Below are 18,006 nucleotides of genomic sequence, written 5' to 3'. Positions count from 1 at the left end.
TTATTTGAGGTCCACCATGTCTCAAAATTGTTTGTCAGGACTTGCATTAATTCAATTGAAAGTACTATTGCAAAAATTTTAGATTTCACTGACTTATTAAAAGACTATGCAAGTGTAAAAACCAGAAAAAATCAGTTCATATAAATTCTTTTTTAATTTATAAGAAACTGGAAGACGCTAACGTTTTTCATTTCAGTGTATAGTTGAACTCAAATTGTTTGTAATTGTGTTTTTGTTAAAATTAGACTAATAAGAAATTGTTTTATTTCACTAACTACAAATTCTCTGTTTTCATTTTTTTTAATTTTAAACAGTCAAAACAAAACTGCAAAGTGCAAACATGTGTAAAAGCCAAAAAAAAAAAAAAAAAGCCCGGGGGCGGCCAAAATTTTTTTTCCTTGGGGCAGCAAAAATCCTAGAGCTGGCCCTGCTGATTCGGGAATCCCTTTGTATTCACCTTCCCTTCGATGCAAACACAAGCTGCTCCACTACCAAAAAACACTCTGATCCCTTTATTCTCCTCTACCCCACACCATTCTGTTAATGCACTTCACAAATGACCTTCTGCCTCCCTCCCCCATTTGGTCCTAAACTCTGCACAAAGACCTAGGCCAGTATCTTCCCTTTCAATGCCGTATCTCTCAGTTCCATCGTTGGCAAGGTAGGCAGGAGAGTAGTTAAAATTGTCTGTATCTGAAAAAGAAACCTCTCTCACTTGGCAGACAAGAGAGGAAAATTTTTTTATAAAGCCCCTTTGGTGGCAGCTGTGCAGCTCAGCATTCTTTTGCCGTTGGTGTAAGACTAAGCCCAGTGCTAAACAGGAAACTGTGGTTTGAAGACATCAAAGTGATGTCATAGTGATTTCATAGCTTCCTAACCCTAGAGTGATACAAATCCACCGTGCAAACTAGGAAACTGGTTCTGATCTTCTCTATGACTGAGGTCTGGCTTCCTGGGAGAAGTAGAAGATGATGGCATTAGCTGACGAGGCAACTGTGCAGCCTCATTCCACTCCAACCATTCAGCTGCTTTCTGGTGCAGATGCACAGGCTACAGATATCTCCTTAGAAAATGTACCGACCAGAGTCACCAGTATGGAGACCAGGATGGAGGCCAGGTTCACCTGGCTATGACTCTGACTGTGATTCTGACTCACAGAACGAGAAACCTCACTGGGCTCTTGTCTGCAAAGTCTTCAAACTGTGAGTAGCTCTTCAGGGAGTTAAAACTAGACTCAATGAAAGGCTGATCAGCCTTAAGGAAAATACTGTACTCCTCTGGGAAGGTGGAATTGTTGGAGCCCCATATAGCAGGGGTGGCCAAACTGTGGCTCTTTTACTGTTAAAGTGTGTCTTGTGGAGCCCCTGCCCATTCGTCATCTACCAGATTGGGGGTTGTGGAACTCAGGACCTCTGTCTTGCAGCGGGGTGGTTGCAATAGGGGCTTCTGACCATTGGGAAAGTGGTTCTTGGGGCTGCAGCTCTGTGGAGTGCTCCTTCCGGGGCTCGAGGCTTCAGCCCCTACCCCCATCAGGCACCTCCCACAGGACAGAAGCCTCGACCCCCAGCAATTGTGCCCTGGATCTTGAACTTCTGTATCAGATATTTTCAGTTACTTTCAAATGTTTTTAAAGGACAGTGACTTTGTAATGATTCTAAACTCTACTAACCAGGACGGAGTGTCTGCTAGCTAATTCACACTGCATGATTTTATGTCGCACCTGGGACCTCGGGTGGAAGGAGAGGGGCTGGAGGTCAGCTTCCCCAAGCCATCCCGTCCACGCTGCCTGCCCCACACCACCTGGGGCTCTGGCCGAGATTCAAAAGGGCCCGGGGCTCCGACTGCAGCTGTGGTAGTGGCGGCCAGGAACCCCAGGTGCTTTTAAATCACCGGGCCCAGGGCAGCTGCCCCTTTTGCCCCCCCACCTCCTATCAGTGGCCCAGGGGGGCAAAAGGGGCAACAGTACTTTTACAGCTACGATTCCTCCTTTGTGTGCAGAGTTGTGAGAGTAGCTAGGAAGCCCCTTCCCACAAAGCGCTTGCAGTTGGGATGCGGGACACAGCCCTGTTCCATTTTCCAGGCTGAGCTATTTTCACTGTATTTGAATGATCAGTACTCCAGCTTCCCTTATCCACTAGTATCCGCCCCCTGGCCTCTGCCCTGAGGACGCCAAGCAGAAGGAGGCAGGAAAGCGGAAACTAGGCTAAATGAGCCAAAGCAGGGGAGACGCAGTAATAGGAGGGGGGTCGCCCCCCCGCTTCCTCTGGGTGCCTGCCAGGTAAATATGCCTGCGGCAGCTGCTTGGGGCTCCCTCTGCTTCTCCGGCCACAGTGGGGCGGCGCTGGAGGAGGAGACAGTGCTGAAGACAGAGCAATGTCAAATGGCGCGGGGAGGGACCGGGCAAAGGATCGGCTCATCCTCTTGCTGGGAGCAGGGCTGGGAGCAGCTCCAGCGCGTCCAGCACCAGTGGGATGAAGCCAGGGCGAGCGGACCTGTGTGAGTGGGGAGGCGGCTCCTTTGGGGAAGGGTTCAGGCAGATCCCGCACAACCCGCTGTAGTGGCAGGCGAAGAGCCCTGGAGGTAATGAAAGGGCCAGTGAACGGGCTGCCCCGGCCCCAGCCCAGCCCGGACAGGGTAAATAATCCTGAGTCGGGTTGGAGCAGCAGTCAGGGATTCCCCGAGAGGATGCTAGCGGGCCAAGGAGTGCGCAGCCCCTGAGACGGGGGTTTCCTGTGCAATGGCTGGTGCCCTGAGTCTGGACTCATGTACATTAGGACATTGGCCCTCCCCCACCAGGGGGCAGCAGATAAATCCGGCCTTGCCTGCACTACAGAATAAAGGTGATTTAAGTTAAGTCGATGTACAGCCACTACATCCACATTCCTTCTGTGCTGCTTCTGTCTGTGGTGCATGTCCTCACCAGGAGTGTATCCACTCACTGAAGTGGGGCATTGTGAGGCAATCATATCTGGAGCCCCCATTTCCTCTCTGGCTGAGGCTGTCAGCCCCCAGGGACTAAGGGCTCCACCTGTGAGTCCAGCATGGGGCTGACAGCCAGCGGATGATGCAAGTAACACAGTGTCTGCACAGACACTGCATTGCCCTAACTACATCAGCCTAAGCACTATGCCTCTCGTGGAGGTGGAGTTATTAAAGTGATGTAATAGACAACTTACATTGGTGGGAGCTACATTTTGGTGTAGATGCTTACAGCGTTAGGTCGTTGACTTAACTCTGTAGTGTAGACCAGACCACCGTGTCCCTCTGCACACACTGGGCTGTGTGGCCAGTTGCATCGGTCTGTGTAAAAAGGGTCTGTGTAACTATTGCCCAAAGATGCTGTATGTGCTGGGCTGGGTCTGGTGGGATGCTCCACGTCTCCCCACTGTATGAGGCTTCCCATCAGAAAGTCCAATGTGTCATTTCAGGGATAGCGTGAGGGATGGATGGGAAGTGCTGACTGGCTCAGAATGCAGGAATGGAACTTCCAGACAGTCGTGACAGCAGGAGGAAGTTACACATGAAATGGCCCTTTTCCCACTATGCTTTGATCTAATACACTGAGTGGTGCCTTACTTAAGGTAACCAGGAGAGCCTAGTGGAGAGAGCCCCATGTAGTTCCTCGCGTGACTCCTGCTGGAGTTGCTCTGCCTCCCTCCTGCAATAGGCAATACTCACACCTCACAGTCTGTAACTAGTTCCCACAGAATCTCAACCCAGCTCTGTTTAGATCAGCTTTGGAAAGATGCCCAGTTGCATTACGTTTAGGTAGCTCCAGTGACTAGAATGGAGCTACACTGATTTACACTAGTGGATCTGGTCCTGTATCTTTTCCAACTGTAAGTTTAAGGCATTACATGTACTTGCCTTGTTTACTCCTGGGGAAATTCTGTGCCAAAAAATTAAAAATTCTGCGCATAATATTTTAAAGTTCTGCAAACTTTATTTGTCAAAATAACACTATATAATCATGCCACTTCCAACTATTTTGGTAATTTATTTATAAAATACCTGTCAGCAAGGATGTTTGTAACAATATAGACACATAAAATTTTCCCCAGGAGTAGAGAGTTAAAGAAATTGCTATGACAACCAAGTTCCTGTTTCTCTGCCCTCTGCCCCCCAGAGCTCAGCCTGGTGGCCAGACACTCACACCCCACCCCACCATGCTCCACAAGTCCAGAAGCTCACACCCTCTATGCCCCAGAGGCCAGCTGCAACCCCCCCCATCCCCACGCCAGACACAAACTCCCCCTAACCCCCAGAGCCCAAGTGTGCCCCCTCTCCAGCCCAGACATTCACACCCCATAACCCTGAGAGCCCAGCTGTTCCCTCCCCAGTGCAGACACTCACATCCTATCTTCCCCTTGAGCCCAGGGATCCAGAGAGAGAAACAGCCTGATGCTTAGTCCTGGGGTTGCAAGGAGTTTCCTGCATGCCCATGCTGCCTGCATTCAGGGCATGCTGGAAACTCTCCAGTTCCCTCCCCCAGCCTTGTCTTCTATTTGTGAGTTGAGCTCTGCTGGATCCAGTGGCCCTAGTGGTGGCCAACATCTCTGGCTCCCATTTCTGTGGGCACAGAGGAACAGCAGCAAAGTGTAAAATAGTGCAGAAGCTGCATGAAGCAGCAGAAAGAAGAACAAGAAGTACCCCCATCTAACACTCGTTCTCAACCTTGTTTGTTTTGCACTCTCCCTGAGGGAGCAGTTTCCTGGAAGTACTTGGTCCCCTGTCCACTAGCCCCTTGGGATTTGAAACAGCAAACTACAACAGACAGATAGTTGGGTCCCTCCTGGTAGCAAGCAGAGCTCGCCCTCTTGAAGTTGGTGGCAGGGAGTGAGGGAAAGAGAGGGAGTCTTTGTGGGAGGAGACTGGAAGTTCCAGCAGCAGAAATTCTGGGCTCAGAGGGCAATAAACAATGACAATCCTTAGTTCCCTTACACACATCATGAACCTTTCACTGTCTTATCCATTAGCTCTGTTCCTTAATCTTTCTATTCCTCTCTCTTCTCTCCCAGCTCAGTCCCCTCTCCCCATGTCCCATCTCTCTCTGTTTCACTATTCTTATAAGTGTTGAGTACTGGCATTGCACACAGTTGTTTGTAGTGGATGTTTAGTCTTTTCTTCTTCTAGTTTCAGTAGCCTTTTGTTGTTTTTTCATTGTGGTTGTTGAATGCAGAAATTTCTACATCTGGGCTTTGCTAGGTTAATTGTCAACTTTTCCAGATCTCCAGCTCTGCTCCTATCCTTCTTTTCATATGGCTTGGGACTAGTTTAAAGACCACAACCAGTCATTGCATCCTAAACCCCATTCTAGAATGTGGATTTCTTTTAGTGTTCTCAATTTATAATTATGAGATTGTTTTCAGGGCTCTGCTCAAATATTTGGCTCTGGAAGTGTACTAGAAGGATTCTTGCTATTATGCTTGTGATCTTGTGTATTCTCCTTGGTAAGTATTTAAGTAATTTTAAAATAAAGTATTATTTACCTCTACAGTCAAGAGAACTCCAAGTTTTCATATAGAAACCAAAACCAAATTTAGCTTGTTCATAACTCCAATTATCTGAGTAGAATAGGTGTCCCTTGAGAGCGACAATTCATTTTGAGACTCAGTTTCAAGACTGGAGAGGTGAAACCAGGGGTGAATGTAACTTAAAGGACTTACTGGTTCTCCGGAGTCTTGAGCAGAGGCCATGGCCTCAATTAGAAGTGGTAGAGTCTTTAAATTTCCCGGGCTCTTTAAATCAAGATTTAAAGGCCCCAGGGTCAGTTTAAAGGGCCCAGGGCTCCCACCGCTACCACAGCAGAGCCCCGGGCCCTTTAAATCACTGCCAGAGTCCTGTCGCCACTACCCCAGGGCTCTGGCATCAGGGCTCAGGAGACGATTTAAAGAGCCTGGGGCTTCGGCCCCTGTGGGGAGCCCCAGGCCCTTTAAATCACCAGCCAGTCTGGTCCGGCATGGCGTACTGGGTGATACCGGCTTACTTTCACCTCTGGGTGAAACCCATAGCAGTAGAAATGGTAAGGGCCATATGTAGTCATGGTTTACATATGAATGTGCGACCTTGTCTGTTTCCAGATTCAAGAAAACACACCTTCAGTTCACAGGCAGAAGATTTCCCTGGCCCTGACTCTTTAACTTCTGGCCCTGACTCTTTAAAAAAATGAAAGCTAAATTAATGTAGAAACTGATGAGATTGCCAAAAATGCTGCTCTGGCATAACAGCCAAGGCTGGCTCAGTCGAACACTGAAGTTATCGGAAGTTGGGGAAGGCTTTTTTTAATTTGGTAGAAGAATGCCAAGGGACTCAACTAAATCCCTCACTCACCATCTTTGTTCCTCACCTTAATGGAAAAATACATAACGACTACAGTGGTGGAGATGCAATCAGAGGTGTGCAGGAGCAAGTGCACATAGCAAATCTGTGTGATGGTGTCATCTAACCATTGTGACCCTCATCCCCAACTTCTCTTGCTTTCACAAGCTGTCTTGTGGTTATAATTAGACTGTAATCTCTTTAGGCCCGTGAACAAGTCTATTTTATGAGGCTGTTCAGCATTTAGCACCCTCTAGGAAACATAAATGATAGAAGTTCATTAAATTTAAATCTCAGCCCAATGTTATATTTGATTTACTGTAATATTTTCAATTGTTCTGAAGTCTTGTCTGCAGAGAGTATAAATTCAGGGCTGGGTTAGGTAGCTCCAGGAAGCCTGCTCTGGGAGATCTGACTGGCAGAAATGTGATGATTTGTTGTTGTTTTTTAGCGGTAAATAGCTCATCAGGGAAAGGTTCTCATGGCTCTCCTCCTCTAGAACCATGCCCTGCCGACTGGCTGTACCACCAAAGGAAATGTTACTACTTCTCAGAAAAAAATGGACTAGAACTTCAGTTGGAGCTTTTTTTCCTCACACAACAGCTCCCTAACTGTAATTGAAAACCAGCAGGAACTGGTAGGGGAATGAACTATGATAGATCCCAGGAGATGGGAGGAGTGAAACTATGTGATTCTCCACTCTCTCATTCTGCTCTCTCATCTGAATTGCTGTAAATCCAGTGCAAGGAGTGTGACAAGGCACAGTGCACAGAAATGCATGAACATAAAAGGGCCAAACTGGGTCAGACCAAAGATCCATCTAGCCCAGTATCCTGTCTTCCAACAATGGCCAATGCCAGGTGCCCCAGAGGGAATGAACAGAACAGATAATCATCAAGTGATCCATCCCCTGTCACCCATTCCCAGCTTTTCCTCTGAAATTGTCGTCTTCAACCCTGGCAGTTAATGTTTTAGAAGTTGCCCATGGAATGCCTCATTTAACCTTTGGATTGATCACATTCACAAATGCTGGTGTCTGAGGCAACTGTCTGTGAAACCAATGTCCCGTCTTTCTTATCGGTAACCAGACATAAATGCTCTCAGAGTTACCAGGACCCACCGAGGACACTGCATACTTGTGTTAGCCCCAGGCTGGGAGTGAGGTAACAATTCTCTTCCACTGAGATTTGCCATTTCTTTTGAATTTTAAATTTCAGTGCTGGGATGTTAGAAGTGGTCGCACTCCAGCCCAGCTCTGAAATATAGGAAGAGATTCTCTCCTTTCCCTGGTCTGTCCCTTAAATGGAGCTGCAGCAGTACACAGGGCCCAAAAAAGCCCCATAGCCAGCCAGAAGAGAATTGCCTAAGCTGAAGGGAGCGCTGCAGAGCAGCCATCCCTGACCTCAGCATAGTGGTCATACTGGGGACAGAAGAGGAGTGTGATGAGGCAAGGCCAGATGGCTACAGTAAAGTAGTAAAGAACTGATATGTTAGCCCCAGGCTAAATGAATCCCTGGTACCATGGTAACCAAACGGCAGTTGCTCCAGGTTAATCAAGACACCTGGGGCCAGTTAAGATCCTTCTAGAAGGCAGTGGAGATGTGTCCCAATCAATGTAGCTCTGAAGCCAGTCAAGAGCTGGCTGGAACTAGTTAAAAACCTCCCAGTTAGTCAGTGAGGTGCATGTGTCAGGAGCTGGGAGCAAGAAGGTAAGAGTGAGAGGGTGTGCTGCTGGAGGACTGAGGAGTACAAGCATTATCCGACACCAGGAGGAAGGTCCTGTGGTGAGGATAAAGAAAGTGTTTGGAGGAGGCCATGGGGAAGTAGCCCAGGGAGTTGCAGCTGTCATGCAGCTGTTACAAGAGGGTCTATAGACAGCTGTGATCCACAGGGCCCTGCGCTGGAACCTGGAGTAGAGGGCAGGCCCAGGTTCCCCCCAAACCTCCCAACTCCTGATCAGACACAGGAGGAGCTGACCCAGACTGTGGGTTCCACCAGAGGGGAAGATCACTGAGGTGAGCAAATCCACAAATAAGTGCAGGACCCACCAAGGTAGAGGAGGAACTTTGTCACAGGAGTCTGCAGAGAACAAATTGCTCTGTGGGTTCTGGGCAGCTCCATGTTGCAAAGCTGCACACAACCAACCCAGGAAGGTCTGAATTAGAGTAGGCTTTTGAGCTGAGCTTAATTGTGCTAGGGGCCACGCTAGCCCTAGCCACCACAGATGTTTGCTTCCCTTTGTCTCCACTCTGTCCAGACCGCACCTGGGTGTGCGGTGGCTCCTAGATGGGCAGTACATACACCCACTCTACATCTTCACTACAGGAAACTTTGCCCTGTACTGAAGCTCCTTATCTTCACTTTCAAGACCCTCTATAATCTGGCTGCTGCCTGTATCTCTGCTCTCATTTTCTCCTACTTCCCACCTTGCTCTGTATGCTCCTTCCAGTCTTGTTGTCTCACTGCTCCCTTCATCATCTTCTATGCTTGGTTTGGCACCATCTGTTTTCTTGCTTCCAACACTTGGAACAATTCCTCTCTCTTCATTCACTTCCCTCTATAAAACTTACTTCACCCAGGAATCCTTCTTCTGGTCTCTACATCAATGATTTCTCCAACCTGCTTTGCCTAAACTGTTGTCCACTCCTCTGTTGCTGTCACACTGCAGCTGTTCAGCACAGGGACATCACTTATTTTCTATTTTGTACAGTCCTGTGCTCATGAGTCTGTGTATACTTAATTGTCTATGTTCATGCAGTTTCTTATAGTAGCCTCTATACCAAGGCTGGGTGAACTTTTTGGGCAGAGGGCCACATCTGGGTGGGAAAATTGTATGCAGGGTTGGGGTGCAGGGTGTGTGTGTGGGGGGGGGGGTTGTGGTGGGCAGGAAGGGGCTTAGCGAAAGGGATTGGGGCAAAGGAGGGGTGCAGTGTGTATGGGGGGCTCAGGGAAGTGGGTTGGGGTGCAGGGTGTAGCAAGGGGCTCAGGGCAGGGGCTTGGGGTGCAGGAGGGGTTTGAGGTGCAGGCAGAGGACTTAGGGCAGGAAGTCAGGAGTGGAGTGCAGGAGGGGTTTGGACTCCAGGGTAGCAGTGGTGTGCACCGGGGCCAGGGTAGGCTTCCTGCATGCCTGCCTTGGCCCCATGCCGCACCGCTCCAGGAAGCGCTGCGGCCCCTGGGGGAGAGGAAAGGGAGGGCTCTGCATGTGCTGCCCTTGCTGCACCTCCAGGTACCTCCCCCAAAGCTCCCATTGGCCATGGTTCCCTATTCCCGGCCAATAGGAGCTGCGGGGGGTGGTGCCTGGAAGCAAGGGCAATGCACAGAGCCCTCTGTCCCCCAACCTGGGGACTGCGGTGCCAGCCACTTCTGAGAGTGGAGTGGGGCCCGAGAGGGGGCAATCCTGTGGGCTGGATCCAAAGCCCTGAGGGGCCGAATCCATCCTGTGGGCCGTAGTTTGCCCAACCCTGCTGTATACATTGCTACAGTGTCAGAGCCAGGGCTGGCTCCAGGCACCAGCTGAGCAAGCAGGTGCTTGGGGTGGCCAAGTGGAAGGGGCGGCATGTCTAGCTCTTCGGTGGCAATTCAGCGGCGGGTCCCTCGGTCCCTCTCGGAGGGAAGCGGGGCGGCTCCAGGCACCAGCATGCCAAGCATGTGCCTGGGGCGGCAAGCCATGGGGGCCACTCTGCTGGTTGCCACGAGGGCGGCAGGCAGGTTGCCTGCGGAGGGTCCGCTGGTCCTGTGGCTTCAGCAGACCTCCTGCAGGCATGCTGCCGAATCCCCTGGACCTCCCGCAGGCAAGCTGCCGAAGGCAGCCTGCCTGCCGTGCTTGGGGTAGCAAAATACCTAGAGCCACCCCTGGAGGGAAGGACCTGCCCCCAAATTGCTGCCGAAGAAAAAAGCGACGTGGCAGAGCTGCCGCTGATCACAGCTTTGTTTTTTTTTCTCCCACCGCTTGGGGTAGCAAAAACCCTGGAGCTGGCCCTGGTCAGAGCGCCTTCATGGCTCAATATAAATGCTTAATATAAGTCCATGGCAGTCTTTTGAGCAGAGACTTCCAATCAGGCTGAATTTTGAGGTGCTTTTCTTGATGTGGATATCACAGGATCCACACTTATGATTTTGATGTCAGCTCTCAAGAGGTGAAAGGCTGATACATTAACCCATAATCGTCTGGGAGAAGGGAAAGAGAATCCTTTCATTTTCTAGTCTGGAACAAAGATTGCTCTTTTTTTCCCTACAGAACTTTATAATGAAAATAACAAAGCAAGATCCGTGGATTGGACTTCACAAGACAGGAGAAGAATTCCATTGGATAAACGATACTCCATTAGATAGAAATCTGTAAGTTGATATTGACTTGTATTGCCCTGGATACATGATAACAAAGGGTTAATGAAGGGTTCCTGGAATAAGCAGAATTTATGGAGTGTTTTGAAGTTAGTTAAAATGCTGGTGATACAAGTAACATTCACTCTGATGCATCTGAGATAGAGACTGGGGTAGGCAGCTAAACTTTTGTTTTTAAATCTTTTTCATGTAGCATTGGTAAAATCATAGGCAATGTTAAGGTGGAGAGAAAAGCTAAGAACACAAAGGACAGAATCCTAAGAAGCAAAGAGGAGGAAGAGAACTTACTAAAGTTGATGCTGAGGGAGTGGTCAGCAAAGCAGGAGTTAATCCAAGAAAGCCCAAATTTACAGAGTCTGAGAGGAGAGAGATCAGTGGTATAAAGGCAGCAGGCACATCAGAAATACTGACAGAGAAGTGCCCATTTGAATTAGCAAATCAAAGGTTCTTTGTGACCTTGGTTAGGCATTTTCACTGGAATGGCAAGGGCTAAGGATAGACTGGAGGGGACCAAGGAGAGAAGGCCAAGGCAGCAGAAGCAGACAGCATAACTTAAGGTGCATCTACATTGCACACCACTGGTGACAGTGTGTTGGGTGTGTGTAGCTGCATGCTGCTGGGGAAAATCAGATTGTGTCCACACTGTGGTGGTGTGCAGTCACACACAGCCATGAAAATCTCTGGTTGGGGGGTGGCAGCGGAGAAAGGCTTTGGCAGTGGGGACTTGCAGGAGCCTTCACCACTGCTCCCCCTCTATTAGAGGCTTCCACTTCTGCCAGAGTCTTTCATTATGGCAATCCCCTTTACTGGAGTCTTTCCCTAGTGCCTTCCCCCACCCTTGAATTTCCCTACTGCTGGAGACCTTCCTTGTGGCAGGGGAAAATAGCTGCTAAAGATAGCAGTGTAGACAGGGAAGGAACTACTTGGGCATGTAGAGAGCTTGTAGGGTAAGAGTGCAGGTGTATTTAATTGTCTAAGCAATGCTTCACTATTTGGGAAAAGGGGTAAAAAGTGAGGTGGCAAAACTTGCAGATACAAGACTACAAAGTGATGGGGGAGCACGGGGGGGGGGATTGGATAGGCATGGGAGTCCTGGGGGGCCTGTCAGGGGACAGAGGGGTTGGGGCAGTCAGGAGACAGAGCAGGGGGGGTTGAATGGGGGGGTGGTTAGGGGCAGGGGTTTTGGGAGGGAGGGCAGTGAGGGGACAAGGAGCAGGGGGGGTTGGATGGGTTGGGAGTTCTGAGGGGGGCAGTTGGGGGCAGGGTACAGGCTGTTTGGGGAGGCACAGCCTTCCCTACCTGGCCCTCCATATAGTTTTGCAACCCTGATATGGCCCTTGGGCCAAAAAGTTTGCCCTACCCTGTGTTTACTCTCTTTTTTTATAACACAAGAACTAGGGGTCACCAAATGAAATGAATAGGCATCAGGTTTAAAGCTAACAAAAGAGTATTTCTTCACACAATGCACAGTCAACCTGTGGAACTCCTTGCTAAGGATGTGGTGAAGGCCAAGTCTATAACAGGGTTTAAAAAAAAAAACTAGATAAATTCACAGAGGATAGATCCATCAATGGCTAATAGCCAGGATGGGCAGGAATGGTGTCCCTAGCATCCATTTGACAAAAGCTGGGAATGGGCAACAAAGAATGGTTCACTTGATGATTATCTGTTCTGGGGCACCAGTATTGGCCACTGCCAGAAGACAGGATACAGGGCTAGATGAAGCTTTGGTCTGACCCAGTTTGGCCATTCTTATGTCTACACTGCTATCTATACTCATGCTGAGGAGCGTGCTGCCTATGTACTCTGCACACTCTTTACAGTGGCATGTAGCATAGGCATACCCTTAGTGTGGTTACATGTAGAATTCTCTCATTAGTACTTTTCTGAGGCCTGGCTGTTAACTCAGCTTGATCTACAGGGCCTGAGCAGCAGGTTCCAATCTCAAATATTTCAATAAAGTTATTTCTTTGCTATATTGACCATGTTTGTTTTTAATATTGCAATTTAGTATTTAGTCAATTTGGACCTGACAAGGTTGCTTCCATTCGGATAAGAAATGGATGGTAGGAGTCAGGCATATTCTTGGTGTCATCCCGTTTAGTCACAAGTAGACACACTCAATCCTGTTTCCTGAACACCTCAGAAACCAACAATAGCATGTAGTGCTTTGGGCAATCACCACCATTGCCTGTGGCAATTTTTATTATATAAAATGTCTAGATTGCACCTTCTGCTGCTATATCTACACAGGCTTCAGATCCTGAGTTGCAACTTGAAAGCGTTGTCTGCACAGTTATTTTAGAGCACTAGTGTGAGACTGTTGACTAGTGCAGGGAGGCTCACCAAAATGCTGTGTAGACATATCTAAAGAGTGCTTGGCACATCCATTGGTTTTAATGAGGTCTGAGATTATCTTTGGATCCAAGGCCTGGTCTACACTACGCTGTTAAACCGATGTTAACAGTGTTAAATCGATTTAACGCTGCACCCGTCCATACTACACTGATCTTTATATCGATTTAAAGGGCTCTTTAAATTGATTTCTGTACTCCTACAAAACGAGAGGAGTAATGCTAAAATCGATATTACTATATCTGATTAGGCTTAGTGTGGACGCAAATCGAAGTTATTGGCCTCATTATTTTACAGTAGCTACCAACAGTGCACCGCTCCAGAAATCGACGCTAGCCTCGGACCATGGACGCACACCACTGAATTAATGTGCCTAGTGTGGACGCGCACAATCGACTTTATAATATCTGTTTTATAAATTCGGTTTAAGCTAATTTAAATTTATCCTGTAGTGTAGACGTAGCCCAAGATTCCTTGATGACAGCCATTAACACCTTTTTAGAGTGACATTATTTAACTGCCCACCTTTATAAAATATACCCAGTTACAAGAAGCTTCATAGCACACAGCCACATTTTAACACAAGAACAGATTTGAAAAATAAATAAAGTCTGAGGCCCTTCTCCACCAGGCACGGTAATGCATAGTCTTCCCCAACTCTACCTCCAGAAAAAAAGGGTGGTCTGCTGAGCCTTCAAAGGCTGGTCTGTCCAACCAGCACTGAATCCCAGCACTGATGGCCCAAACGTGAGTGGCTTGCTACCAACCACATGATGTTTAATTCTAGAGACTATTAGTGTCAGTGCCTGACCTGCTTTCCATTTCCATCTCACCACGGGTGAGAAGGGTGAGCAGTTAGGTAGCTACAGGGTATCCAGATGTCCTGATACTTAACACTTTGCCCTGCATCCCAAGCTATGTATAGGGGGGAGGGATAGCTCAGTGGTTTGAGCATTGACTTGCTAAATCCAGGGTTGAGTGTTCAGTCCTTGAGGGAGCCAACGGGAGGCAAAAATCAGTACTTGGTCCTGCTAGTGAAGGCAGGGGGCTGGACTACAATGACCTTTCAAGGTCCTTTTTTTCTTTTTTTAATTTTATTTTATTTTGGGAGGGATAGCTCAGGTTTGAGCTTTGGCCTGCTAAACCCAGGATTGTGAGTTCAATTCTTTAGGGGGGCCATTTGGGGATTGGTTCTGCTTTGAGCTAGGGGTTGGACTAGATCTCTTGAGGTCCCTTCCAACCCTAATAATCTATGATTCAATCAGGAAGCCATTTGTCCTGATATTGTAAAGTTGCCAGGTGTCTGGTTGGCATGGTGCTGGTAGGTTCCCTACCTAGTTTCACACAGTTCCATGGAAGCGGTGACATCTCGCTCTGGGTCCTAGGCACAGGGACTGTCAGGGGGTCCACAGCTAAGAAAAATGGGGCAACAGCCTTGCCAGCTGCAGATGGAAACAATTCTTTTGGGTTCTTGAAGTGTGTCAGATTCTCAGTAGCAGACAGGGAATAATTGCCCACAGGCTGTAGTCCTCTTTGACAAATTCCTTCGGTAATAGTGTGGAAATCTCCACCCCACCCCCCATACCCATAAGCTCCTTTCCCAACATAATCCCTCTAGTATTGTCTCCATTTTACCAGAGTATTGGCCATTTTTCTCACTCTAGTCTCAAGCTCAGCCAGACATTGGAAAAACCAAAGGAATGTGCACCATGTGGGCCACATGAAGAAAGATTTTATATATCATCTGCATATTGATGACATCACAGCACAAACCACCCCCTGTCTCTCTGAGAACCCATACACCTGTGCTGAAAAGAAAAGGAATTCCTCCTAAATGACCCATCTGGGCAGATGAGCAAGCACCCAGAAACACCTCCTTGGGGCTGTCAGACAGGAATGGAGGAATACCCATATATAAATAGCCCAATGTGCTGATTGCAAACCTAAGCTATTCATGTCAAGGATCAAAAATGAAAGAAGACTTTGAAAAGGTTAAGGAAAACTTGTGTGGGAGACCTTCTGCCTTCAGTAGCAGGACCAAGTACTGATTTTGCCCCAGATCCCTCAATGGCCCCCTTAAGGACTGAGCTCACAACCCTGGGTTTAGCAGGCCAATATTCAAACTACTGAGATATCCCTCCCTCCTTAAGTAAATGCCCATCTTCCCTCTTGCAATAAATTTTGTGTAATGAATTAGGATGAAACACTAGGATCTCTGAAGACACTGTTACCACCAGAGGTTTCTCTTTGTTCAGTGGAATTATTTGATGGTAAATTTCAAGGTAACAGTTTGTTTCTTTCTCTCTTGCAGGTTGGCAGTAAAGGGTTCTGGAGAATGTGCCTATATTGAATCAGATGTGGTCTCCAGTTCTGGATGCTTATCAATGAGGAGTTGGGTCTGTATAAAAAACAAAAACCTCTTAGCTCTGTGTACTCAGGCTTCACTCAGCCAATTAACATAAGACCCAGGGTTCAATTGTCACAGTTCAGGGCAACTGCACCTGTATTTCCCCTCAGTGACCCAGAAAGGGTACCTAGTCTCAGGCTTGCTGTGTCTCTCTCCCTTCTGACTTGGGTATTTCCAAGACTGCACAGTTCCCTGCCTTTACTGTGTTGTTCCCAGCACAGACTGATTGCTCAAGGACACCTGCTTGCTTTCTCCTTTGAGAGAGTTAGCAGGTGTAATTGCTACAGTTACAAGAAAGCACACAGCACTTCCTATGAGAGCCCACTTTATTCTTATGGTAAAAATCATTAAAACAATAGAAGACACTACACACATGCTACTAAGCTTCCCAGAGTTCACCCTAACATGGATTCTGACAGGAGCAGTTCTTCCATCCCCCCTACCCAACAAATTCATCACAGCTTCAGCTCAGAACAAGCTCTGTAGAGCCAGTCCTTCCAACCCTACCTGAGGTTCTGTCTGTTTTCTGGATTAGAAAGAAGGCCCTGAAGCTGGTTGAAAATCAGGCTATTTATCCAAAAATCTTTTTTGTCTGTTGGTCCCTGGAGAGTCTAGTTTGAACTAGTGGAGGTGCACTTCTTCAAGTGGTGGTGTCTCTCTGGAGATATTACAACCTGAGTGAATGTGCCTAATTACCCCCTGCTGTTCTCTTATTTATCCTTCCCATGGAAACACATACAATTCCATAGTAATACAGACACAGTTACATTTTAATACAGTGGACCCCAAAGGTATTCACCTAGTTCAATAAGGTGTAGCTTAGCTCAATAAAGTTCCTTCAGGATATTGCAGGAACTTGTCAGTCTTTTACATCAACAACATCTTGAAAGCTATAAATGCCATGTAGCCTCAGTACACTTGCACACATTTCAAAGCACTAACAACTGTAGATTAGCAAAATCTCTTCCCCAAAACACTAACCCACAACCCCCCCACCTGGGTTCAGAAAGGAAGGAGAAAGATTTATTAGCCATTAACTGAGAACTCAGCCACTGGTTTGCTGTGAATGCTGCTTGTCAATCTCATCTCATTGATTCCTTGTGCTCTCCCTTTCCCCCTAGTCTCTTTGGTGTATCCACCTGTTGTTTCTCATCCAATAGTGAGGGTATGTTACGTGTAGATCAAGGCTCAGTATATGAATTTACTAATTACTCTGTTGAGATGGTTCTAAGACTAGTGAGGGATAAACGAGAGTCAGGTGGCTGTCAGACATTGATCACTGTGAGTGAGTTTATATGGCCAGCCAATTGAGTCTAGCTGCTGGTGATGTTTGATGCTTAGGGTAAGAAACCATTCCAAATCAAGTGTCTGCAGTTGGGAAGGATCAGGAGTTACCATAAGTCTAAGAAGACTGAAAGCCCTCAGCTTTCATTTAAAAAAAATAACTGTCCTTTGATGAGCAATGGCAATAAAACCAACACAGAACCCCACTGACTGTTTGTATGCAGCCATCAGTGAGTGCCAGCTGGTTAGCGAAAAGAGGATCTCTTCATATTATCATGTGTGTAAAATTAGGCCTTGTTTTATAAATTTATAGTATTTACACTGTGAATTTTCCCCCATAAGGCTTTGCTGTTACTATTCTCTTCGCCTTGTATATATTTTTTCAATGTATCTTTCTTTGTTTATTTTATTTTCTTTGTTTATAGTTTATTTGCTATTTGGTTTTGTCCATCATATGTATAACATTCGCTGTATGTCTTTGCAACAACAGAACAATATAAATGTCCTGGAGTTTATGATTTCAATACCTTTAATGACTTTTTGAAAAAAATTTAAATATAAAATAAGTCTAATAATTTGTAGATTTTAATAAGTAGAAGCAGATTTTTTCATCCTTTGGACACACATACCCCTCTGAAGGGAAAACTAGTGCAGCTGTGTTGAAAGTTTTTCTGAGGAATACCTATGGCAAATAAATATTCCATGTATGTGTGAACATGTGTTTTGTGTAATTAATTAAAATTCTCATAACTTTCAGATTATTGGATGATACTATTCTATCATTATTTATATGTCTAACTTAGTTGTTCCCCTCCATGTGTTGCCATGAAAATTCAGAACCACATCTAACGCAAAGTATTAAAGTGTCTTACAAAATATATATTTATGGTAACATAATTATGGGGCATATTAGAATTTACTTCTGTTTATTCATGTGGCAGAGTTTTCAAAATATTGGCATTTTACCACCATACATTTAGAAACTTAGTAAAAGTATGTACAAGTCAAAAAGGTTATTCATCCACTATGTTTCATGTCTTAAAGTCTCATGATAAGCAGATTGAACTGAATAGTTCTTAACAATAGGACAATGTACATTTTTTTATGCCTTCTCATAATTTAATTAAGCCTTCCAAAAAATTCAGCTCTGGGCAGAGACCAAGCATGGAAAATTTCAGCTGTTAAAGGGGAATGTTTAGAAAAGTTCTAAGAACAGGTAGGTTATAATGGAAACTATTTTGTGGCCTTGACTCTGGCAGGCACAGCCACTGTTTGCTCCCATATCTAAATGCTGTGGC

General features: G+C 46.7%; 1 protein-coding gene and 1 pseudogene across 1 annotated transcript in view; both read left to right on the top strand.

Annotated features, from left to right (window-relative positions):
* Nucleotides 1–17,423, top strand: part of LOC127047042 (C-type lectin domain family 2 member L-like) — a 43,972-nt gene extending 26,549 nt beyond the window's left edge. The window contains exon 6 of the mRNA XM_050944873.1: nt 16,711–17,423. The gene's annotated coding sequence lies outside the window, so the exon portion shown is untranslated. The remainder of the gene's footprint in view (nt 1–16,710) is intronic.
* LOC127043028 (C-type lectin domain family 2 member L-like) lies at nt 2,208–17,477 on the top strand (annotated as a pseudogene).
* Nucleotides 17,478–18,006: the final 529 nt, after the last annotated feature.

The sequence above is a fragment of the Gopherus flavomarginatus genome, chromosome 1, assembly GCF_025201925.1.
Source record: "Gopherus flavomarginatus isolate rGopFla2 chromosome 1, rGopFla2.mat.asm, whole genome shotgun sequence".
Taxonomy (NCBI): Eukaryota; Metazoa; Chordata; order Testudines; family Testudinidae; genus Gopherus; species Gopherus flavomarginatus.
Note: the sequence above shows the minus strand (reverse complement) of the source record. Positions and strands in the feature narration are given on the sequence as shown.